The following is a 27150-nucleotide window of genomic DNA, read 5'->3' on the forward strand; positions in this document are numbered from 1 at the left end:
TCTATTTTTCACAAACTCATAGTTTGGAATATTCCCCCCAAAATACATTGACATGTTTACTTTTATTTTTTAAATTATTTTTTTATTTAATTTACTCTGTTGTTATAGATGCACAATTATGAATCACTGGAGTTTACAAGACAATTGAGTGCAGTATTTCTTTTAGAGGCTATGCTTTATTTGAGCAGTAATACAGACTAGGACATCCTTCAGCCTCCCTCCAGAACCAGAGGAAAATAATGGAGTGGTAAACAGTGGTAAAGAGTATACCCAAGTGGGCAGATATAACCTACGTCTTGCAAAGTTTGAATGCTCTGGACTTTGTTCAGTATCTTCCAAGGTATTATTTTCCCCATGCAATGGTATTCTCAAAACAGGTTCTTTAAATGTCAGAAGGGGAAAAGTGGACCAATAGCCTAGAGTTTGGAAAAGCAAGTAAAACATTTGTAAGCCTCCTTGAAATGTATTTTGATTGCATTTACTGATATATCTACAACACTCTGTGTTTGTCTCCCCACGTGGTACATTGTTTAGTGAATCTGTCTGCAAAAATAAAAATGTTTTCACCTGCTGATCTCCAAAGTAAATATGATCAAATTAAAGCTCAAAAGATGGCTTAATAGATACTACACAACAGCAGAATTGGTTTAGATGTTCTTTTATTTAAACGATGATTGCCAAAAGGTGAAAGCTGACACTGAAACTATTCTCATTAGATTGAAAGTTATCAAGACCCATTAAAGAATTATTTCTTTTAAAATGTGTTCCTTTTTTCTTCTTAATGCCTTCTGGAATGGTGCAAAATACAAACTAGAACTCAGAAATTTGTTTATCTAGGTGGATTAATTTGGTTACATAATAATTTCCTGATGTGATAGCTTACTCTTGTGGTCATTACACAAATACTATTTAAGAATGATGAATGAGGATTTACTGGGATCATTTTTTCCTTTGATGCTATCCAAAGTGGAAACAAACATTGGGCCTTCTGCTTCCAACTTGATAAAAATGTTGGAATTTTTTTCCCCCCACAAGCATCACACATGGGTAAAGTAGAGATAAAAGTTATTTCCTAAATAAAGATACTATCCAGGTGCCCACATCAGAAACTTCAGGACTGACTAAGGACTAGTCAATCTTGGCAACATTTTATAAATGATTCAGATGCACTGCCAAGATTGAGGACTGCTCTAGGATGTAGGCTGTTCAGGATCAGAGCTGAAAGGAACATACTTTAATGAGGGTTGAATGGGTATTTCACTCATTCGTGTTTGCTCTACAACATATCTGAAACAGATACTATCAGAGGAGAATGGGTTCCACTAACATTAGGTAAAGCAAGTATATTCTTCCATGGGGGATTGAGTGATTCCTTTTCTATTTCTTTCCTGTTTATACTTACGTCTAGTTCCGAGCATTTAGTTCTAAATTTAATTATCATTGGTCAGTCTGATAAAGGATATAAGAATCCTCCTCAAGAGAATACATTAGAATGTTCCCTAGTGAACTGTCATCCAATGTTGTTTGCTTTGGAATGCTCTATTTACATTATGAAAGCAATAAATTAAAAAAAAATATGATGACAAAAATATAGCTTGGAATTAATAAAACTTTACTAGAGCACTTAGAGGTTTACTATATAAATTAATTTTCCATTTGTTTTTAGTGAAATCAAGTGTTCAGATCCAATATCATTGGTTAATTGTAGCACACATGTTCAACATGCTAATTATGTTTGCATTTATAATAATGCTTCTTAATAGCCTGGGATTACTCAGGAGAATTAAACAGGTCATACAGAAATACAATCTCTTCCTTAAACATTTTTAAAATGAGATTTCTTAAGATTATGCAATTTAGCAATTATTTAGTAGTAATACTTCTAGCATATAGACATAATTTTATTAGTAGATAATATTTGGAGTATAAAAATTGTCAAAATATATGTTCTTATTTTTTTGTGAAATAATATTCCAAATAGTCTCCAATAGTACAAGATCATATATCTTCCTAATATATTTTAGTTTATTTTTCAGATAAATAAAATATACTAAATTTACATGCAGTCTTGAGAACAAGATAGTATGAAAACTTATTGTCCCTATTCTCATCAGAGTTCGCGGCTCAGAATATGCAGGTCACAGTGATGTAGGAAATGTTGGGGTTCATAGCCAATGCCAAGAAAGAATTCTTGAGACATCTTCAGTGCAAAAAGGTGGTTTCATTAAAGCATAGGAACAGGAAGGACCCTTGTGATGAGGGAACAGAAGGCAAGCCGAGGACAAAGCAGAAGCTGACACCCCACAACCTGCCCCCCCCCCCCCCCCCCCCCCCCCCCCCGCCATGGGATCTATGTGACATTCCTCAGGCACTCCTGGTTGCCCTAAAGGAAAAACAAATAGTTAACTTATAGAGATCACAGTCCTACAAGACAGGAGTCTCCCTCAGTTTACAAATGTCTTAGCAATCTACAAGAATAAAGCATTTCTATTAATGGCCTAGCTTCCAGAAGGGAATGTAGATACAATTAAATGTCCTTATAATCTGCAGCCCATTGACAGATACTTGAAGTGGGCAAAGTGTAATGTTCCTCCAGGAAGCTCCCAACTATCTTACTATTAATGCCTTACTAGGAGGAAAAACAACCTTAACTTGACGATGGCAAGGCCTCTGGTATCCTATGAGTCTTCTTTAACATACAAAAATCCTTTTGAAACTTCCCTTTTCCTTACCTCCCCCAACTCCCAAGTATATAATCAGCCACCCCTCATGACCCCAGGGCAGCAGCTCTTTCTGTCCATGGGTCCTGTCCCTGTGCTTTAACAAAATCACCTTTTTGCACCAGAGACGTCTTAAGAATTCTTTCTTGGTCGTGGGCTTCGGACCTCACTCATATTCATCCCTTGGGCAGAAAGAGCTGCACTGAGGTCAAGAGGAATGGATGATTATATACTTTCAAGTTGGGAGGGGGTTAGGGATTGCCTAAGTCCCTAAGGAATTTTGGAAGCAAGGTTTCCAGGGCCTTGAGGAGTCTAGCTATTGTTAGGAAAAAGTCATTTATTACTGTTTAGTAAAACCTCAGTCACAAGACCCTTCAGATGTATATCAGTGGATCATATACTTGGGGGATGATTACCAACATGTATCTTGGGGGGTAGAGATAAAGGAAGTTTCAAAAGGAATTTTTATATGTTAAAGTAGACTTACAGGATCTTGAAGGTTGGGATAATGTTAAGCTAAGATTGCCTTTTGCCCTTAGCAAAGTATTATCATTGAGGCAGCTGAGTTCTAGAGGAAGGTCACTCTACTTGTTTCAAGGACTTGTCAATGGGCTGTAAGTAATAATGAAATTTAATTTTTTCTTTTGCCTTTGTTTCTCACATCCATGGTTGTGTAGATTTCAGTCATCACATTTTTCTCAAGACAGGGCTCCATAAAGATTCTATTTTGCTCTGAACAAAGCTAATTATTTTTATGTTTTGGTTACTTAAATTATGTGTAGACAGCTGTCATCTGGCTCTAATCTATAAGAAATAAAAAATCAAGTAAACACTTAGAAGTGTTAAGGTAACATAAATCCAACATTACTATTCAAAGTCATAATATAAATGTTCCTAGTGTGTTTAGACAAGGAAAATCTCAAATGTGTGTTTAATAAAGCCTGTTCGGCCTTCATCTATTATTTGAACTTGTAGTAATAATTAAGAATTGGTACAAACATTCAAAGCAAATAAGGCTATGCAATTTAAGAAGACAACTTAATCCTTAACTTTTTTCAGCATTTAAAAATAAATAGTAATAAATTTTTAAATGGGAACAGGTGTTAGTAAAACCTGGAATGCAGTTAGTTTCTTTATAAGCTTAGTTTAAGTTAAATGGTACTGGAGTGTATCACAAATAATTGGCCTTATCACAAAACAAATGAGCCATTTCCTTTTGATGATAATATTGTAATAATAAAGACAAAATTTCCATGTTAACCCTTCAAAAGAAAAGCTGTCTTATTCCACATAATTATGGGGAAAGAAAAATAATTTTTCCTCTACCCTTCTAGGTTTTTGGCTGAAACCCCCATGTAATAAAAGATGGATTAACAGGAGAAAAACAAACAGAAACTTAGTAACATGTACACTTCCTGTCAGGGAGGAAGACCTTCTTCTGCCCTATGGTCCTTCCGGCTGGACATAGACTCAAACTGATGTGAGACAGGTTAATAGGAGAAAATCAAATTTCATAGGCGTATGTAAGGGAAATCCACACAGACATGAAATCCTGACGACAGTGAGGCAACATAAAATTTATATGATTCAAGGAGAGGGGAAGGGGCTTGAGGACCCTAAGGGGAAAAAACTCAATAGCAAGAAGGTGAAAAGGAGAAGTTTGAAAAAAAAATTGTTCCATTATGCAGATAAGTTCCTTCGGGAAATGGGGGTCTCTGTTAATACTTCTCTTCCTGTTCCAGGCTCTCCTTCCCAATGTAAATTTAGGCAGTTATGGGGGAGGCAGAGCTCTTTTCTTGCAGCTGCTGGGTTTTTATTAGTTTTAAATTGAAATAATCTTTATGCCAAAGGCACTTTTTGTGCTGCCTCCTCCTGCATTCCCTTCACTCCTGTATATGTGGGAGACACCCAGAAAAGCTGAGTAACTCTTCAAAATGGCCCAAGCTACCACCTTAAATACTATCTCCAGCTAAAGCCAAGAAAAGATGTTGGGGGATGGAGAAGCCAGTTCTGGGACATTTTTCAGGCAAAGGATGGTAAACCAGGGTGTGGCTGCTATGCAGATTTAAGTTTCTGCCTTCTCCAATAATCACATTTTCTGGAGATTTAGTCATTACCTTCTTCCTGGTACTGGGAGGAAGACACCTTCACAAATGGAGATTTTCCTTATAAATGTAAATGTCTCTTAAAAAGGGGTAACTTCTGCTTAGTTTTCAGAGCTTCTCTTGTGTCTGCAGTTTCTTAAAAATAATTAGCCTAAAGTAATCCTTATGTCAAAGAAACATATTTTGGGGTGATAAATTCTGTTTCCCTTCATGATAGCTCTAATTCTTGGAAGTATTGGCACCCTATTACTTTTGGTCATCTTAATTACATAAAAATGATCCTTCTTGCCTATGTCATTTAATAAACAATAACCTGAAAAGGTATAAATTTATGAAACTGTTGAATTGAAAGAACTCTCCTCTCAGCATTTGTAAATTACATTTCTTAAGTTTATTTATATTTCAGAGCTTTATGGAACATACATTTTCAATCTCATGGTTACATAACTATCATGTGTACACACACATGAAAACATACATGAAAGGCATTAAAATTTATAGACATGTATGATTAAAAATGAACTGATGATCCCATTACTCTTAAATAGCCCTTTTAAAAGTGTGGTCAAATAGTTTTTCAGATTTTTTCTAAGTATATGTTAATTATATATACTACAATAAAATTATATATAGATTACACAGAAATTAGTTGCTGGAGGGGTAAGTGAAGTCAAGAGAATTTTTTTTTTTTTTAAGATTTTATTTATTTATTTGACAGAGAGAGAGACAGTGAGAGAGGGAATACAAGCAGGGGGAGTGGGAGAGGGAGAAGCAGGCCTCCCACCGAGCAGGGAGCCTGGTGTGGGGCTCAATCCCAGGACCCTGGAATCATGACCTGAGCCAAAGGTAAACACTTAACCAACTGAGCTACCCAGGCGCCCCAAGAGAAGGTTTTTGAGATGTAAGAAATAATAGCACAGTTGGAATAGCTCCATGTAGAGAGAAAAATGGATAATGTTGATAAGAATTGTTAGAGAGATACTGAAACAGCTTAAAAACATGAAGTTGAACAAAAATCAAAATGCCTGCACTAATGTTTCAGTGAAGCTCAATTTTAAAGTAACCTTTTTCCTCTTTTCTGCAAACCTCCCCTCCTTCCTTTTGTTTCAGAAACCCAGTATCACCCTAAAGACTTGAAGAGGGAAGCTGGTAGCATGTACACAATTCCCGTCAAAACTGACTAGATCCTGTATTTCCCTCTAAAACCCCCCAATCCCTTCCTAGGGGTGGGCTTGCATTTTTTTTTTTTTTTTTTTTTTTTGAAACCTTAGCCTCCTTTGCCCGGCAAAGTAATCAACTGTCTTCGCATTACATATTTAAGCTCTGGAGCACAGAGGTCGGTTTTCAACAACAATATCTTGAATATGTATTAAGAGAGGGGATCAAGTATCCAAGGGGAGGACATAGACACTTTCTCTACACTTTGAAGAAGAGGCAAAATTGGGGGGTAGAGACTATGTTAGGTGGGTACACATGATGGTAGAATTTTGTGGGAGCCCTTTTCTGATTACTTCTGATGGCGCAGTGGTTTAGGAAGCAAGATCATTAACAGATACTGTTAAAGAGGGGGAGAACATAATGGAATTTTAATGAGAAAGGTGTGTGATGTTGAAAAGAGTTGGCAAATGAATAGAGTAGGACCATAATGATTTCTGGGGAGCTCTGTGAGCTCCTTTGAGGTTTGTGGCCATGAATTGAAAAGCAGGATGGTTGGTGTCATTTTCTGTAGTCATGTTCACTTTGTGGATAGGGAACAGGTGGAAAGACAAATTCAGTTGATCATGTGTTTACTTATCATGTATATGAAGAAGGAAGGGGCAAGGGAAGTGAGGAGTTACCACGAAATGATTATTGGTTATGGATGCTAAATTGGGTAAGGAGGAGGAGAGAGGCTGTAATAGTCTGCTTGGGCTGCCATAATGAAATATCACAGACTGGGCAACATTTACAGAAATGTATTTTCTTACAATTCTGGAGGCTGGAAGTCCAAAATCTAAGTGCCAGCAGGGGTGATTTCTGATAAGGCCTCTCTTCCTGATTTGTTCTACACCATTTTCAAAAAGATAAGTCATTGAAGGAACAATGCTTCCAGAGTAGAAGGTCTGAACCAATCATGGTGTAAATGAGTTCTCTTAGAGAAGTGCTTTTCTGGCCACAGGCTCTAAATGACCCTATCGAGGCCCTATGGAAAATAGTTTAAATAACCCCTGGATATGAAATGGTTGCTTCACTTTCTTTACTGTGTATCAATTAAATGACAAGAACATTATGGAGACTGAAGTGTGTAGCCGAAAGAAAGGAATTCTATCTCTACCCAATAAAATCAGAGAAGTACTGGGATAGATAAATAAGTCTATTAGCATAAATAATTCTGGACTTAATCCTTAACATTTATGGGTAGTTTATCTCTCACTTCTATAGTAAACCGATGTCCCAGTTGGTCTAGGTGTTTCCCACACCTGTTATCCTGTCCTCCTTAGGTCAATACTTCCCTTTACTCTAAAAAGAGTTCCAGTTTGAATAACGAATATATTTAACCAGTCACCAAGATCTGGCAATACAGGCCAATTTAACACTAATTTTCCTACAGCATGTATCATTTGAAACTACATACAAATCCAGAGTACAGGTTTAATTTATATGTAAAAGTTAAATAAAATTAGCACAGCAATAAATCTGTGACATTTTTTAATGTTCTTCCCATAAGCACAGTTATTAGCTATACATGCCCTTTAAAAAATTAACAAAAAGGAAATGAATGTTTAGAATATTAAATATAGGAAATGTATTGCCTTTACAATAAAAAGTTATCATGGCTGCATTTTATTTTCATATGAAACAAATACTAAGCCACTGGATTTTGATGTTATGGAGAAATATGTTAACACATTCTAATGAAAAAAAAAAGTCTTGACTTAAAATTTTTACATCAAAAGATCATAAGGCTTTTGCAAGAAATCAAGCATTCTTCAATAAATTATATTCAATATTCAACTTATATTCAGTAAAGTGCTTTGTGTTGTTTTGTTTTAATATGTGATATTCCATAAGCTCCACTTTAAAAATACAAAAATGGGTAAAAATAGTAATACAAGAGTACCTTCGTTCTTAACATGACAGATAAATATGATTCCCTTTGCTTGGCTCAGTTTTCCTCCAAATCCATTCAAATACATGGATCACAGATGTTCCCATGCAAGTCCTTAGAGATGTGAATACAGGGTATAAACAAATACTTAAAAATAACTTGAGTAACAGACAGAAAAAATTAAATGTGAAAAATATTAATACAGTTTTAAGATTAGCAACAACCCTTGGGGAAGTAGGGTGAGAATCTTATTGAAATCATTGCGTGTAGGAGTGTGTAAGGTCACAGTTTGTCATTTCTGAATGTGGGAGAAGAGAAGCTGTGAGGACCTCACTTGGCAGATGACAAATGTCCTCTAGGCTTTTCTAGATTAAAGCCTGCCAAACATGAAATTTCTACATAAAGCTGTAACTGATCTGTGGCACCATTGTATTGTTACAGATTTCAGGAAAGATAGCCAAAAGAATGAAGCTAAAACACATGCAAAAAGATTAAAACCAGTTTTGAATGCTTGGGAGCAAAGGAGGACAGGAGTTTATAAATAGAACTTAAAATATGTTGAGGAAGAGGATGCAAAACTTATATTGAAGTGATAGTTACTTGACTCTAAGTAACATAACAAAATTCAGCTCTACTTGCTATCCCTTATTCATGGAAATTTAAAAACTGTTAGAGTAGAAAGGGATCCTGGCTAAGTCAGCAAGGATGGTAAGCTAGTCCACCTTTCAGTTACTCCAGCAACTTCTGAATGATGAGGTTATGTGATAAGACCACTTAGGTTCATAGCCATGAACCCATTGCTGAACTTTTTTTGTTGTGCAATAAGTTTCTTGATCAAGAACAGTGCTATAGAGACTTCCACAAGAGTGATTAGGGTGTTCTGTGAGTCTATGGAGGGCTATGCTTACAGAAGTATTATAGACAGGGATGGTAAATCCATACCCATAATGTAATTAACTAAGCAGCTAGCTGGTCACTCTGAGGAATGGTGCCATAACAGAGGCTCCATGTTGGTCCCTGCTATTAATAGGCTAGGCCCTGAGCAGCAATGTTAGCCAGGTCAGGCTTGGTGAGGGGAATCCCACATTGCCAAACCCATGCATAGCCTTCACTCTTACCTCCATGGCTACTGTTTTTCCCTCTGTGGACTCTTTAACCAAGAACTAAAGAGAAAAGGACACATCCACAGAGTCTGTCAGTTTGTCCACCTCATAATTAAGATTCTCCTCTGTTGTGGATCCTTTTGATTGATATTCATATTAGACACAAATATATTTATAATCTGTACTCATTCTGAAAAGTCCCTCTACATACCTCTTACCCAGACTTCCTTATAACCAGTCTTCCAGTCCTGTTCCTTCTGAGTCACCAACCATCCAGTCAAGCCATTAACAACTGGTGATTGATCTCTATAGTTCCATATTTCTGATCATTTCTCACTCCAGATAAAGTGGACAACCAAATGTTCTGCTTGAAGTTATTTCCATGGTAGGGTTTTCCTTCACCACTGTACTTTAGGGTCACCTTTGAGTGGGGCTGTATTGCTATGGCTGTCCCCTTTTAGATTATAATAGCATATTGCACAGACTCAATTGTTCACTGGACTCAAGTTTTGGGGTTTTCTCTTCAGTTAACCAGTTGTAAGGAACACAGCAATAGATCATAGGTACAGTCTGAGGTAGAGGAGGTGATGATATAAGAGGAATCAGGGTCAAAAGAATCTGAGTCTCCCACTGATACAACTTACTTCCACTTCTTGGATCTTCCTGAGCTCAGTCTCTAATATACCACTTCCATTTGATGATAGATTGCTGCTGCATACACCCGAACTATGCTAAGTGGGGCAGACAACACTCAGTAATGGTAATCTCACATCCCATGGTGACCTGAGTCTATTCCAAGTTCCAATAGCAAACCAGAAACTGTTCCCCCAAATGAGGTTAGTTATCTGCAGGGAGAGGCACTGAATTGTTCCAAAATTCTAGAGGTGTGTGCTGTGACTCTCCTTTTGGTGATGACAGAGATTTCATTCAGTGTACCTATTGCTATGAACATTTTGAGTATCCTTGGATTTGCTCGATCAAAAATCCAAGTATTAGAGAACTTTTACTGAAGGCTTAACTTCCTGCAAAGCCTTCTTTTGTTCTACTCCTCAGTGGAAACTAGTAGTCTTACAGATAACTCTTGACTAAAGTAGCACTGTTTAATGTGGTATGTTTCCTCCAAAATCCAGAAGAACATACCAAGCCCTATGCCTCTTTTCTCAAGGTAGTTTGTGTGAAGTACACAAATTTGAGGGATATCTCAACATATTCCAGACATTTACTGCCACCTCCCCCTTCACATATAACACTAGTAACGTTATTGAGTTGGAGAGCCAACTTCTGTGGGGTTTATCTTCCACTGTCTAGTTTGGATATGTTTTATTAAGGCATCTTAATAAAATAATCCTATTCATAGGATCCAATCAGCATAATGCAGTTAATGAAAAGGACTAGTGTAAAATGTTTTGGCCTCTGAAAGATTCAGAACCAGTGTGTAATAATACCTAAAAGATCTGGGTATTTATTTTTTCTTAGTTCACAGTCACTCTATTGTGGCCTCAGGTTCCTTTGGAGAAGGCCTGGAATATTTACTATATGTATTGGCAATGACGGTGCTGGGTCTTTCATCAAAGGAACTCAATCTCCCCTTCAATCAAGGAGCTCTGGGTCTAAATATTTATATGCCTGTGAGTCTCCATTGTTAAGCTCAAGTCAGGTTCTTGGCTGCTTGATTTAGAGTGGTTTTTTTTTCTATTATATAGATCATGCAATGCTCTAGTTGACCGACCATTTATTTTGTTTCTAGGACACCAGGATCAGTTAGCCACTGTCAAAAATCCCTGAAAACCAAGAAATTCTTATTATTGATATGTCCCTTTTGTCCTTGTGGCAACTATGTCAACCTTATCTTTGGCAATTAATTGATATCATTTGCTACCTAATACTCTTGGTCCCCACTAGTGGTTTGTTCGTAAATACTTAACAACTAGATTTCCAGCACAAGAAGGAGGGAAGGAAGGAAGGAAAGAAGGGGGGTGGGAAAGAAAGAAAAGAAAGAAAGAGAGAAAGAGAAGAAAGAGAAGGGAAGGAAGGTGGGGGGAGGGAGAGAAAGAAGGAAGGAAGCTTTGTCTGAGGCATTTGCTGATTTTTGTGGTGTAAATACCACCTCTACGGCTGACTTCAAGCTACCAGTGTGATGTCACTGAAAACAAAGTTCGGAAGAGATGCAGTATATAGTAGTTCCACTATATATACACCATAGACATAAATAATCTCATGGGCTTTTCCAATTTTGGATATAACTTACTGAGGGATAAGGACACAATGAAGAATAAAAAATCAATACATCACTTGACACAATGAATTAAAATTTTGTTACAATCAGCTGTAATGCTGAGTCCATATGGGTACTTACATTTTAAAAAATATATATACCGATAAGATTAGTGAACCATTTTTTACATTCATATGGAGGTCTCCTAATATTGAGAGAGGTTATCAGAGTGCAAATTTTATCTGAGTAATTTTGCTAAGTAAAATAAATAGAAATCATTTATACAACACTTCTTATAACTGAAATAAAGCCAGGTCCAAACCGATTTTGAAACTCCAAAATCACAATGCTTACAATGATTTTAAACTTTAATACCAGACATGACTTTCTAATTGTTCTGATACTTTGGAAAGAATAAATGTAAGAGACAGGACAGAACAACTATACACTGGAATCCTGCCTGCCTGATGGCATTTTCTCATATTGTCTGTCTACCTACCTTAAAAATTCTACCTTTTATTTAAAACATTCCTCCAAATGTATCCTTTGATTCTAAATGTTATGGTTTTTAAGCATGGATTATGTATTACTTTGCTCTAATGTTGTTGTATAATGAATTGTTCATTCCTCCCCCCACTAAAACAAGTAAAATAAACAATTAGCAATTTCCACCTGTGGGGTTGATGTGAAGCATCTCTTAACTTCCTCAAGTTACTACACATTATTTTTCTTCCATATTTTTTGTGTTGACACATCCTAATACTTGGTTACTACCTATTTTACCCTCCTGAAAAATGAAGCAGTCTTTTTTTGTCTTTTGGACTAAACCATTTCAATGTAATACTACTGGATTTAAAAGGCTATGAAATAGGGAGGCAGCCAGTCAATGTGAATACTTCAGTGAAGTAGTCCAATAACCTGAATGATGTGGCATTTATTCAAGACTAAAGAGAATTAACACATTGGTGACTTGCTTAGGCAAGGTCATTTGGGCAGTGCATTTTGACACTCATAAATTATTTTCAGCATCCTGAATTTTAATTTACAAGGATCCACTATTTTAGGGCTTTGACTATTGTGCCCACATTATTTCTGGCTGTCCTTAATTCATCAAACTCGTATCAGATTACTGCCCCCTTGCTTCTGACACACAATTCAATTATAAATCTTCTGTGTTGGGTAGCATCTCCCAGTCTTTCCTCTGGAATTAATAAGTTTCTGGCCTCTGACACCATCCATCTTCCAAATCATGATATTGCTTTGCTTTTTTTGTGTAAAATTTCACAACTTCTAGTCTGATCTGTACAGCTCTTTTCCAGAGAAGTGTTTAGATGGAACAAATTACACTTTAGTATTGTACTATTTAATTGTGTTGTATATGTTTTATGCTACTTTTAAATATTTAATATTGTTATTTCTAAAAGCAATATGTGGAAAGCAGGAATAATGGTAGCAGTAGCACTGACTGTGAACCTTCCCAATCCTTCCCTAAAAAGAGATCTAGGAAAACTAGGAGCAAAAAAATAACATCTCTCACAAAAGCTGCTGACAAGATATTTCTATGAGCCTCAGAGAATGAGCAGGCAAGGCCAACCCAAATGTAATATGAAAAGCTGCATAAGAAGAGAAGCTGTGTGGGAAAAGCAGAAGAAAGACAAAGGGGGCTTCTAACAGATTGAAGATCTAAGAAACAGAAATTCCCAACAAGCCCTCAATTCTACAAGAAAGGCTTCCCCACTCTGAGTGAAAGAGTTGACTGACAAATTCTGGAGAGGCTCCAAAGGCTCCAACTTGTAGGCAAATGCAAAGGGGACTGGGAGACAATCAGAGTGTGCTGGATGTCCTGGGCCCAGAGGGACCCCCAAAATACTCAGTAACAGTAAAGAGCATCGGGAGGACATACTGCTGGGAACAGAACTTACATTTATTTGATCAGGAATTCTGAAGTAAAGAAGAATGAAATTTCAGATACAAGTGAGAGAAGGCCTGACAAAAACATATCTCAAGAAGTTTTGAGGAAGGGGATTGAAGTCAGCAAGATGGCAGAAAAGAAAGTCCTGGCTCTTGCCCCACCCAAAGAAACAAAGATTTAACAGTCATATATGTACCAAAATACCTTTATGAAAACCCTAGGATCTAGTTAAGAAGTTGCAGTACCCCAGAAAAGCACAGGATGAGAATAACTGCATTGAAATAAGTAAGAAGAGTAATTTACCATTACCTGTTTCCCTCTCCTCCAAGTTGGCAGAGGTAAACATCAAGAAAAATCCCATTTGCCAATGATTACTCTTCAAGGCAAAAGAGAGAGTGAAGGGTGCATCCAACATACCCAGCCTTTTGGAATGCTGCCTGAGAAATTTTCCCCTGTCTTGCTTCACCCAGAGTGCTGAGGAATTTGGCATGGCTGGAATGCCTCGAAACAGCTAAGAACAAAGAAGAGGCATGGGTGGCTCTCAGCAGCTGGTGTGGCCCCCAGCAGCCAGCGCAACCCCTAGCAGCTGGCAGGGAAAGCAGCAGAGAGTGCAGATCTCAGCAGCCTCTGTAAATCTCAGCAGATGATGCATTTCTCAACAGAAGGCATGAATCTCAGAAGACAGTGCAGTTCTCAGCAGCTGGATCAGATCTGTGGAACTGGAATGAGGAGCATAACCATGACACTTCTTCAGGAGACGGGGACAGAAGTGGAACTTGTGCCAATGTCCTGGCATCTCAGTGTACTGCCCCAGGAAAAAAGAAGGATGGCTCTTAGTATCCAGCAGGGCTCAGCAGGACCAGGAGAAGATGTATAATCCTGAGACTTCTCTCCCAGGAAGGAGAGGAATAGAATGTTCACATCCATAAAGAGGCTTGTAAATCTCCCAGAATCTCGCCAGGCTGATTGGTTAAGGTCTTTTCTTGCTGAAGCCAGTCCTTAAAACTGGAAGAGATGGTTGCTTCTTCAAATGCACACACATGAACACGAAGTTATAAGAAACACAGAGAATCAACATTAACAAATGAAAACAATAAATCCCCAGTAACAAACACAAAAGAAATGGAGATCTATGAAGTATGTGACAAAGAATTCAAAATAATTATCTTAAAGGAGATTAACAAATGAAAACAATAAATCCCCAGTAACAAACACAAAAGAAATGGAGATCTATGAAGTATGTGACAAAGAATTCAAAATAATTATCTTAAAGGAGCTTAGTGAGCTATAAGAATACACAGACAGACAAATAAATGAAATAAGGGGAAGAGTATATGAACAAAATGTGAATATCAACAAAAAGATAAAAACCATACAGAAGGACAAAACAGAAATTATGAAGCTGAAGAATACAATAACTAAACTAGAATTTTTAATTCAATAGAGTTTCACAGAAAACTTGATAAAGCAAAGGAATCCGTGAACTTGAAGGTAGGTCATTTGAAATCATCCAGTCTGAGAACAGAGGAAAAAATAAAAAGAGTGCGAAAACCTAAATGACTTATGGGAAACCATCAAGTGAACTAATACAAATAGGCATTATAGGAATCTCAGAAGAGAGAAAGGGGCAGAAAGCTTATTTAAAGAAATAGTGGCCCAAAACTTCCCAAATCTGGGGAAGGAAATGGTATCTGGACTCAGAAAGCCCAAGAAACTCCAAATATGAGAAATTTAAAGCAGTTTACACCAAGACACATAACAAAATTGTCAAAGTTAAAGACAAAAAAAATTGAAAATAGCAAGAGAAAAAGGGTCATCACATATAATGGAGCCACCATAAAACTATTAGCAAATTTCTCAACATAAAACTTGCCAGTCCAGAAGAGAATAGATGATATATTCAAAGTGTTGAAAGAAAAAAAATTCAAAGTCAAGAGTTTAAGATGTTTTTTGTAAGCCTCATGGTAACCACAAATACATACATATATAGGTATGATATATATGATATTTGAGATATATGTTTGATATATATCATATATTTGATACACATGAGAAATAAAGAATCACAGAATATCACTACAAAAATTAATAAAACACAAAGGTAGATAGCAAAAACAGGAAAAGACAAAACAAAAAAAAATGACAAAATAATTAACAAAATGACCATAGCATGCTTTCCTTATCAATAATTACTTTAAACATAAATGGATTAAACTCCCCAATCAAAAGATACAGAATGGCTGAATGGACAAAAACATAACACCCAACCTATATACTGTCTACAAGAGATTTACTTTAGACCAAGGACACAGGCTAAAAGTGAAGGGATAGAAAAAAATGTATTCCATGCAAAGAGTAAACAAAAGAGCAGGGGTGATGATATTTACATCAGACAAAACAAACTTTAAATAAAAAATGGTCACAAGAGACAAAGAAGTACATTATATAATGATAAAATGGTCAATTCATCAGGAAGATATAAAAATTATGAATATATATGTACTCCACCACAGAGTACCTAAATATATAAAGCAAGATATAAAGTACCTAAATATATAAGCATATTAGTAGAACTGAAGAGAGAAATAAATAGCAATGCAATCATAGGAGACTTCATATGACACTTTCAACACGGATAGAACTTTCAGAAGGAAATTCAATAAGGAAATAGCGGACTATAGATCAAATGGATCTAACAGACACATATAGAACTTTCCATACAAATGGCCACACAATACAGATTCTTCTCAAGTGTTCATGGAACATTTTCTACGATAGATCACATGTTAGGCCACAAAACAAATTATAGTAAATTTAAGGAGATTCAAATCATATCACCTATCTTGTCTAACCACAATGGTACAGAACTAGAAATTAATAACATAAGGAGAATTGGAAAATTAAAAAATATGTGAAAATTAAATGACACACTCCTGAATGACCAATGAGTCAAGGAAGAAATCTAAAGAAAAGTCAAAAAACATCTTGAGATAAATGAAAATGAAAACACAGTGTAACAACTTACAGGATGTAGCAAAAGCAATATTAAGAGGAAAGTGATAAATGCTTATATCAAAGAAGAAAAAAGATCTCAAATAAACAACCTAATGTTACATGTCAAGAAACTAGAAAGGGGAGAACAAATTAAGGCCAAATTGACCAGCAAAAAAGAATAATAAATATTAGAGCAGAAATAAACAAAATATAGGGAAAAGAAAGAAAAAGAAAGAGGAAAGAAAGAAAGAGAGAGAGAGAGAAAGAAGGGAAGGAAGGAAGAAAGAAGTCAAGAGTTAGCTTTCTGGAAATAAAATCAAAAGTAACAAACCCTTAGTCTAAGATAAAAGGAGAGAAGGCTCAAATAAATAAAACCAGAAATGAAAGGGGAGACGTTACAACTGATGTCATAGAAATTTAAAAAATCGTAAGAGATTATTATGCATAATTATATAGCCATAAACTGGATAATCTATAAGAAATGTAGAAATTCCTAAAAACATACAATCTACCAAGGCTGAATAATGAAGAAATAGAAAAGTTGAACAGACCAATCATAATCCAAAATCTCCCAACAAAGGAAAGCCCAGAACCTGATAACTTCACTGATGAATTTTACCAAATATTTAAAGGAGAATTAATATCAATCCTTCTCAAACTCTTCCAAAAAATTGAAGAAGAAGAAAAACTCCCAAACTCTTTTTATAAGCATTACCTTGTAATGTCAAATACCAAAGCCAGACAAGGACGCTACAAGAAAAGAAAGTTAGTCCAACATATGTTATGAATATAGATGCAAAAATCCTCAACAAAATATTAGCAAATTGAATTCAATAGCATATTAAAAGGATCATGATCAAATGGAATTTACCCCTGGGATGCAAAGATAGCTTGACATACACAAATCAATCAACATGATAAACTACCTTAACAGAATGAATGATTATTTCAGTAGATGCAGAGAGAGGGGCGCCTGGGTGGCTCAGTTGGTTAAGCATCCGACTCTTGATTTCAGCTCAGGTCATGATCTCAGGGTCCTGGGATGGAGCCTCACGTCAGGCTCTGAGCTCAGCTGGGAGTCTGCTTGAGATTCTCTCTCCCTCTATCCCTCCCCCCACTCACATACTCCCTCTATCTCTCTGTCTCTCTCTCTCAAAATAAATAATAAAATAAACTTTTAAAAAAACAGATGCAGACAAAGCCTTTGACAAAATTCAACAGCCTTTCATAATAAGACTTCTCAACAAATTAGGGATAGAAAGAATGTACCTCAAGATAATCGAGGTCATATATGACAAGCCCACAGTTAATATTATGCTCAATGGTAAAAACCTGAAAGCTTTTCTTCTAAAATGAGGAAAAAGACAAGGATGCCCAGTGTCACCACTTCTATTGAACATAGTACTAGTCATCCTAGCCAGAGCAAGGAGGCAAGAAAGAGAAATAAAAGACATCTAAATCAGAAAGTAAGAAGTAAAATTGTCTCTGCTTGGAGTATATGACCTTATATATAGCAAATCCTAAACATTCCACACACACAAAAAAGCTGGAAATGATAAACCAATTCAATTAAGTTGTAGATTACAAAATGAAAATACAAAAATCTATTGTATTTTTATACACTAACAATTAACTATCTAAAAAGGAAATTACAAATAAAAACCACAATGACATATCACCACACACCTGTCAGAATGGCTACAATTAACAACACAGGAAACAACAGATGGTGAGGATGTGGAGAAAGGGGAACCTTCTTACACTGTTGGTGGGAATGCAAACTGTGCAGCTCTCTGGAAAACAGTATGGAGGTTCCTCAAAAAGTTGAAAATAGAGCTACCCTATGACCCAGCGATTGCACTACTGGGTATTTACCCAAAGGATACAAAAATACTGATTTGAAGGGACACATGTAGCCCGGTGTTTATAGCAACACTATCAACAATAGCTGAATTATGGAAAGAGTCTAAATGTCCATCGACTGATGAATAGATAAAGAAGATGTAGTGTATATATATAGACAATAGAATATCACTCAGCAATAAAAAAGAATGAAATCTTGCCACTTGCAACGATGTGGATGGAACTAGAGATTATTATGCTAAGTGAAATAAGTCAGAGAAAGACAAATACCATATAATTTCACTCATACGTGGAATTTAGGAAATGTTTTAAAACAAATGAACATAAGGGAAAAAAGGGAGAGGCAAACCATAAAACAGACTCTTAACCATAGAGGGTTGCTGGAGGGGAGGTGGGCAGGGGGATGGGTTAAACAAGTGATGGGTATTAAGGAGAGCACTTGTTATGATGAGCACTGGGTGTTGTATGTAAGTGATGAATCACTAAATTCTACACCTGAAACTAATATTACACTGCATGTTAACTAACTGGATTTTAAATAAAAACTTACAACTAAAATAAATAAATAAATAAATAAAATGAATAAATTTAAAAAATCTAATTTATAGTAGATTATAAATATAGTGGAAATATAGTAGAAATATAGTAGAAATATAGTAGAAAATAAAATACTTAGGAATAAACTTAACCAAGGAGATATATATTGACCTAAGTTTCACACCCTTTACAAAGTTTAACTCAAAATGGAATTTGGACTTAAAGGCAAAATTAAAAAGTATAAAACTCTGAGAGAAAGAACACATGAGAAAATCCTCTGATCTAGGACTATATAAACTAATCTCAAACTTTCCTCCAAAAGCACAACCTATAAGAGTAAAAATTGAGAAATTGGATTTGATCAAAATTAAAAATACTTGCTCTGTGAAAATCCTTGTTAAAAATATAAAAAAAAAACCACAGACTGGAATAAAATATTTCCAAGCCATATAACTGACAAAGAATTGGTATTTCTTGATATGAAAAAGAACTCTCAAAATACAGACAGTAAAAAAATACAAACAATCCAGTTAAAAAATAGGTCACAAGACATGAAAAGACGTTTCATCAAAGATGTACAGATAGCAAATGAGCATATAAAAAGAAGTTCAATGTCATTAGTCATTAGGAAAATACAAATGAAAATCAGTGTCTAAAATAAATGTACTGAAAACATCAAACTCTGGCAAGGATGTGAAGAAACTGGATCACTCATAATTGCTGGTGAGAATGTAAAATAGTATAGTCACTCCGGAAATAGTTTTTTGCAATTTTTTTAAAAACTATGCATGCACAGCCATATGACCCAGCAATCTCACCCCTGAGCTTTTTTCCCAGAAGAATGAAAACTTATGTTCATGAAAAATGCTGCACATGAACGTTCATAGCACTTAGTATCTTTCAAAGGATGAATGTGAAAACAAACTGGTACATTCACACCGTGGAATACTACTCAGTTCTAAGAAAGAATGAACTATTAATGCACACAGAAAATTAGATGGACCGCTGGGTGAAAAAGAAAAGCAACATAAAAAGTTACACACTGTATTATTCCATTTATATAACATTGTAGACATGACAAAATTATAGAAATGGAGGACAGATCAGTACTTGCTAGGGTTTGGGGGGATGGGGTAACATGGATGTGTATATGAATATAAAGGGCAACAGAAGGAAATCTTGTAATAGAAATATGTCTCTTGACTGTATAAATGTCGATATCCTGGTTGTGGTATTGTTCTATAATACTGCAAGATGATATCATTGGAGAAACTGGGTAAAGGCTGTATGATTTCTCTGTATTCTTTTTTTTTTTACAATGTTGTACAAATCTATAATTATCTAGAAATACAAATTTTAATTAAAAATAGTCAAACTTCTTGAGATGATTTCTGAAGTATTTATGAGTCAAACTTTTAAAAATGCACAGTTCAGAACGGTTAGCTAGCATTTTATTTAAAAAAACCACAACTCAGAGGAAATGACAAGTACTTCTTTAATCTGTATGTCAAACAGCAAATCTCATTTTGTCAAATAGTACAGTGAGTCTTATTTCTGAGTGTGTGAAAATAGTTTAACTAGTAGAATACATTTTTAGAAAAGGGCTTTCATTGTTAAAAATAAAAATATTCAGGGGTGCCTGGGTGGCTCAGTCATTAAGCGTCTACCTTCAGCTCAGGTTATGATCCCAGGGTCCTGGGATCGAGTCTCGCATCGGGCTACCTGCTCCGCGGGAAGCCTGCTTCTCCCTCTCCCGCTCCCCCTGCTTGTGTTCCCTCTCTCACTGTCTCTCTCTGTCAAATGGATAAATAAAATCTTAAAAAAAAATTTTAAAAATTAAAAAATAAAAATATTCAAAGTATGTGGATGGGCTAATATATTTCAGAGACACTCTCAGTGGTATGCTGGGGTTCACTCATATCAGCTTACAAGATGGATTGTTAAATTTTCAGGAATTTCGTGAATCAGTTCTTAAACAGAGCCACAGTTAAAAATTAAATTATATAAATTTTCAATTAAATAACTTATATTAAAAACAAAGGTAACACATACCCAAACCTCATCACTTCTTAGTTATTTTTCTACACTTTATTATTACCTATGCTTTTGAGATTATTTACATCTATTGTAACTATTTGATGGAAATTCTATACAATCCTGTATCACTCCACATTTTTTCCCAACTCTCTTCAGTGACGTCATGTGGATAGCTTGAGATCAGCCGTAGTGGGTATATTTATACCACAGAAATAAAACAAATGATAAAAATTAGAACTTTTATTTCTGGAGAGCCAGTTGTTAATTTTTACCAAAAAAAAACCACTGGATGACACTATCTATTTTTGCCTTGAGTATAGTTTAAGTGACTAGAGAGGCCTTTAGCTTATACTCACTAATTGATCCCTGAGTGTCCTCTGTCCAATCACTGGTTGTCAAATGTAAAGTGTACTGATTTAGGGACACCTAAAGAGACTCAGTTATGACTTCACAGAACTTAATCCATAGGTTGAATGAACTGATTTGTGCCTATTTGCTAATGAATTAAACAATTAACAATTAATAAATGTCTTTAGAGTTGCTAGAAGTAAAAATAGGTGCTTATTGTAGAAAAGTTGGATGCATAAAAAAAATATAAGAAAATTAAAATTATTTACCATCCCATCTCCTAAAATGAACTGTTTTTTTTTTTAACAGTTTGGTATTTTAAAAAAAAACAGTTTTTAGGGGGGTGGGGCAGAGAGAGAGGGAGAGAGAATCTTAAGCCAGAAATCAAACAAAAATCAGCAAGTATTGCCTCACTAGGATGACAAAAATAAAGAAAAGCCAGAGACAATAGAGGTAAAGGCAACCCCTCTAGCCGTAGATGGGAAAAATGTCTTACAATTGCATGGTAGATGAGAGTAACGAGAATTCCTCTACATTGTTGAGAGCTTGTAAATTCGTACAATGCTTTTGGAAAGTACAGTAATTTAATACTATCTAATAAAGTTGACTATAGCCTTTCATTACAAACTATAAACACTAGAGAAAATCCCGTGCATGTGTTCCTGGAAAAATGTACAATGATGTTCATAGCCTCATTGATTATAATAGAAAATCTGAAAACACATTAATTCGCCTAACAGAAGGAAAAAATCAGTTGTGATATATTTACAGAATGGCTTACTATTCATCAGTTAGAAAGGATAAACTAATGCTACAGGTCCCAATAACCATTAAGACTAAACATAGATGAAACTCAAGGCATTATTGCTAAGTAAGATAAGTTAGACAAAGACAAATACTATATGCTCTCACTAATATGGGAAATCTAAAAAACAACTCATAAGTACAGAGAATGGATTGGCAGTTGCTAGAGGCAGGAGTTGGGGATGAGGGAAATGGGTGAAGACTGTCAAAAGTACAAACTTCAAATTGTAAGACAATTAAGTTCTAGGGATGTAATGTACAACATGGTGACTATAGTTAATAACAGTGTATCATATATTTGAAAGTTGCTAAGAGAATAGATCTTAAAACTTCTTGTCACCAGAAAAAAAAGTTGTAGCTATAAAAAAAGATAGATATTAACTAAACTTATTGTGGTAATCATTTTGTAATATGTATACATGGTTCAAATCATTATGTGGTACACTTTAAGTGTTAAATGTCACTTATATCTCAATAAATTGAAAGAAAGACTAGAAGGCATTCTATTGAGAGAAAACACAAATAAGAAAAAGATACATAGTGAGGTGTAATAAAAATGTAAAGTTTTAAAAGATACAAAACAAAAAAATTAATAAAAGCTGAAATGGGAAAAAATTAATAAAATATACAAAACAGGGGTGCCTGGGTGGCTCAGTCATTAAGCGTCTGCCTTCAGCTCAGGTCGTGATCCCAGGGTCCTGGGATCGAGCCCCGCATCGGGCTCCCTGCTCAGTGGGAAGCCTGCTTCTCCCTCTCCCACTCCCCCTGCTTGTGTTCCCTCTCTCGCTGTGTCTCTCGCTGTCAAATAAATAAATAAAATCTTTTTAAAAAAAATACAAAACATTGTACATTGATAAAAATATACATTTATAGGAAAAGAATAAAAAGTGCATGGTAATTATGCAACTAAATTCTGATAATTGTTGCCTCTAGTATGATATTATTGAGTGAGAAGAATAGTCTTGGGAAAGAAGCAGAAGTATTTTATTTCACTTGTATGATGATTTTTAAATGGGTGCTTATATTAATCTTTATACCTTTCTGAATATACAACATAATAGTTAAAATGAAAACAATAAAGAGGAAGTAGATAAGATTTTTAAGGTACACACTTTTAAGAAAACTATTACATATAATGAAACCATAAATATATCGCAAAGAAATCCTCCTGATAATGAGCTCATGGTTTAAAAAAAAAAGTCAGTCTCATAGTAACAACAGAAAAGTGGTTGCCAGGGGCTAAAGCAGGGATAGGAATAGGAGAGGATGGTAAAAGGGTACAAACTTTCAGTTATGAGTAAGTTTTGAGGATCTAATGTACAACATGGTGGCTATAGTTAATAACACTGCATTCTATCATTGATATTTGCTAATAGAGTAGAACTTAACATTCTCACACAAAAAAGATAAATTTGTGAAGTGATGATGTGTTAATTAACTAGACGGTAAGAATTGTTTCATAAGGGATACATAGATATGTCATCATGATGTACACTTTATATATCTTATAATTTTATATGTCAATTAAAGCTAAAATTAATTAATTAATTAACGGTCTCAGCCCCCATTCTTTAATTGTAAAACACTACTTAATGATGCTAATAAATTATTGAGACATAAATATAACAGAAACTCACCTACCTAGCATGAGAGATTTTTACTTTTATTAAACAAAATTGAGTGACTTCTTTTTAACTCAGAAGTAATTCAGAAGTAATTTTTTAATTTAAAAGGATATAACATATGTGTACATTTACATTAAGATGTATTGAAAATTGGTTTGTATTTCTACCAATTTATTAGAACATTCTAGGACACTGCAAATGCTTGGTAATCTTCAGACTAACACACATAGACTAAAGAAAGCAGAACTATCCTCCTAGTGTTCCTTTCAGAAGAGAGTATAACATTTTTCTTTTGCTCTTGCTTACAAGTGAGAATGTCAAAAAACTCACTGTTTAATATATCATTCTTGCTCAGATTTGTGGTATAATTCACAACCATTTTATGTGTGGTGCCATTGTGCTAGGTCAAATCTTGTGCAAGAAAGAGCACATCAGCTGAGTTTAAAACTATACTTTTGAACACAGTCTAAAGAACATTGGACTGAAAATCCCCCAATATATTGAACTCATCTCCCCAGGGAAAGAGAAGTATGTTTTTATTGGAAGTCAATAAAAGATATGGAATGTAAATAAGGAATCATACCTACTTATCTAATTAAGGAATCTAACTAGCTAACTAGCTTTCTATCTCTACCAACTATCACCTATATTTTTATCTATCTAGATTTCTGAAAGCCTTATCTTTTATGGGATTTACTGGTTGAGAAATTTCAGACTAATTTCTGTGTCTCCTTTTGAGTGTTTAGCTAGGTGAGAAGGGATAGTAGGAATATTCCATCTTCTCTTTTCCTATATCCCTCATTAGAAATCTTTTATTCAAATGTCAAAGTACAAACAAGGCGAATAGTCAGAGACTTTTAAACAATATTTCATTGTTGTTTTTCTGATTGTACCCAGATTTTTCCTAGAACAATTTTTTTCCCATGGCTGGTTGGTTAGGAAACAATGCATCTGATTAAGAGTCATTATAATGTAATGATTAAAGCAAACATAGTTTAAAGACAGAAGTGAATTCCAGTCTCCGATGGGTAAACCTGAGCAATTTATTTAATCTCTCTGAATGCCTTGGTTGTGTCATTTACAATGGAGATAACCCCCATAGAGTTGGTGTCTGGGTTAAACAAGACAAACTGTGCAGTGCTTAGTACAGATACAGGTACAACATACAAGCTGAATTTAGATAAGCTGGTATTATTCTCCCCTGTATCTTGGGGAATATATCCTTCTTTAACTTTCAATACTCAAGAAAGAGGAGTATGAGGGCACCTGGGTGGCTCAATCAGTTAAGCTCTGTTAGACTCTTGGTTTGGCTCAGGTCATGATCTCGGGTCCTGAGATCCAGACCTGCATTGGGCTCCATGCTCAGCACAGAGTCTGCTCCAGATTCTCATTCCTTTCCCCAGACTCTCTCTCTCTAAAATAAATAAATAAATGTTTAAAAAAAAAAAAAAAAGAGGGAAGAGGAGTATGGCTTATACTATTTTTTTTTTTAAAGATTGTATTTATTTATTTGACAGAGAGAGACATAGCGACAGAGGGGAACACAAGCAGGGGGAGTGGGAGAGGGAGAAGCAAGCTTCCCACGGAGCAGGGAGCCCGATGCGGGGCTCGATCCCACGACCCTGGGATCATGACCTGAGCCGAAGGCAGACGCTTAACGACTGAGCCACCCAGGCGCCCCTGGCTTATACTATTTTATACCTTGTACAGCATCTGAGGGCGGAATAGAGACTAAATCCTAGTTGTTTGCAGCTTGATTTAGTAGTGTATTAGTTTTCTATGTCTGCTATAATTACCACAAACTTGGTGGATTACAACATCATTTATGCTCTTACAGTTATGGAGGTCAGAAATCCAAAGTCAGATTCACTACGACCAAGTCAAGATGTCAGCAGGGCTGCATTCCCTCCAGAAGCTCTAGGGGAGAGTCCATTCCTTGCCCTTCCAATTTAATCTGGCAGTTGTCAGCATTCCCTGTTTTGTGGTTGTGTTACTCTAATCTCTGCCTCTATGGTCACATGACCCTCTCCGCTTCAGTGTGAAATCTTCTTCCGCCTCCCTTTTATAAACGTACTTTCGATAGCTTTATAAAAGGGCTCACTCAGATGATCTAGAATAACTTTCCTATCTCAAGATCCTTAACTTAATCACATCCAACATCTCTTTAAACATTCCCAGGTTCTAGGAATTAGTACCTGGATATTTTGGGGGACAATTTTTCAGCCTACCACAAGCATCTTACTCTCCTAATCATACTATTTTTTTTAAGATTTATTTATTTAATTTTTTTAAAAAGGAGTTTATTTATTTATCTATTTGAGAGAGAGAGAGAGGGAGCACAAGCAAGGAGGAGACAGAGAAGGAGAAGCCAACTCCCCGCTGAGCAGGGAGCCTGTTGTGGGACTGATCCCAGGACCCTGAGATCATGACCTGAGCCGAAGGGAGATGCTTAACCAACTGAGACTCCCAGACGCCCCTATTTATTTATTTGTGAGACAGAGCAAAAGAGCACAAGCGTGACGGGCAGAGGCGGAAGGAAAGAGAATCTCATGCAGACTCCGCACTGAGCGTGGAGCCCAACATGGGGTTTGAATTCACAACCCTGAGATCATGATCTGAGCCAAAACCAGGAATTGGAAGCTTAACTGACTGCGCCACCCAGGCGCCCCATACTGATTATTTCTGAATTGCCACTCTCTCTTCATCATAGAACTGGCCAAAATAAGATTCTTTGGTTTAATATTTGCCACACATATGTGATCTATTAAATCCTACAAAATGAGTTGGTTTTCCTCAAGATTTTAATCACAGTCTTTGAGGTCTATATTCAAACTGCTTGGCCTCAAAAATTGGCTCCTCCATATACTACGTGTGTGACCATGGGAAGTTTATTTAAGCTCTTTGTACCATAACTTTCTCACTTATAAATGGAAATAATAGTTATTTCATAAACTTGGTGTGAGGATTAAAATAAATCACACTTGTAAAATGTATGCAATAGTACCTAGCACATTACTAAAGGATATTATTTTTATTATTATTATGCTGTTGCTGTTGTTATTAAACAGACTTGGATGGGAGTGCATTTTTTTTTTTTAAAGATTTTATTTATTTATTCGACAGAGAGAGATAGCGAGAGCAGGAACACAAGCTGGGTGAGTGGGAGAGGGAGAAGTAGGCTTCCCGCTGAGCAGGGAGCCCGATGTGGGGCTCGATCCCAGGACCCTGGGATCATGACCTGAACCGAAGGCAGGCGCTTAACGACTGAGCCACCCAGGTGCCCCGGGAGTGCATTTTTTAATCAGTGATGACAAACATGGTTATCACGTGCAGAAAGGACTTTGATTCCATGACTATACTACACTAAAGAGAACATGGAAGACATTGAATATAGCCGGAGTCATGTGGCAGTCCCCAGTGGTTTCCATCTTCTATCCTTAACTCAGCAGCAGATAAACACCATAACTGAAATTTCGAACTTAACATCTTTGAAAGAAGCCAAATATCATTCACAAATTCTTTAAAAGGGTTTATGGAAGTCACCAAAGAAATCCTAATGGTCACATTTTAGAAAATATTATTATCAGTATCAATGGAATTTACTAGTCTAAGGTGGGCTGAAAAGAATTTTTCACCTACGTATTGCAAATTAATTTTATAAGGAAAAGTATTATCATTGCTTCTTCCTTTTCTAACTTGTGTATATAATATACATCCACATGTCTTATGTGTATATATGTATATATGTGTCTATATATACACTGTATTTATACCAACCATTTTTTCTGTGAATGATTTT

Source organism: Halichoerus grypus, chromosome 9 (genome assembly GCF_964656455.1).
Source record: "Halichoerus grypus chromosome 9, mHalGry1.hap1.1, whole genome shotgun sequence".
In the NCBI taxonomy this organism is placed as follows: domain Eukaryota; kingdom Metazoa; phylum Chordata; class Mammalia; order Carnivora; family Phocidae; genus Halichoerus; species Halichoerus grypus.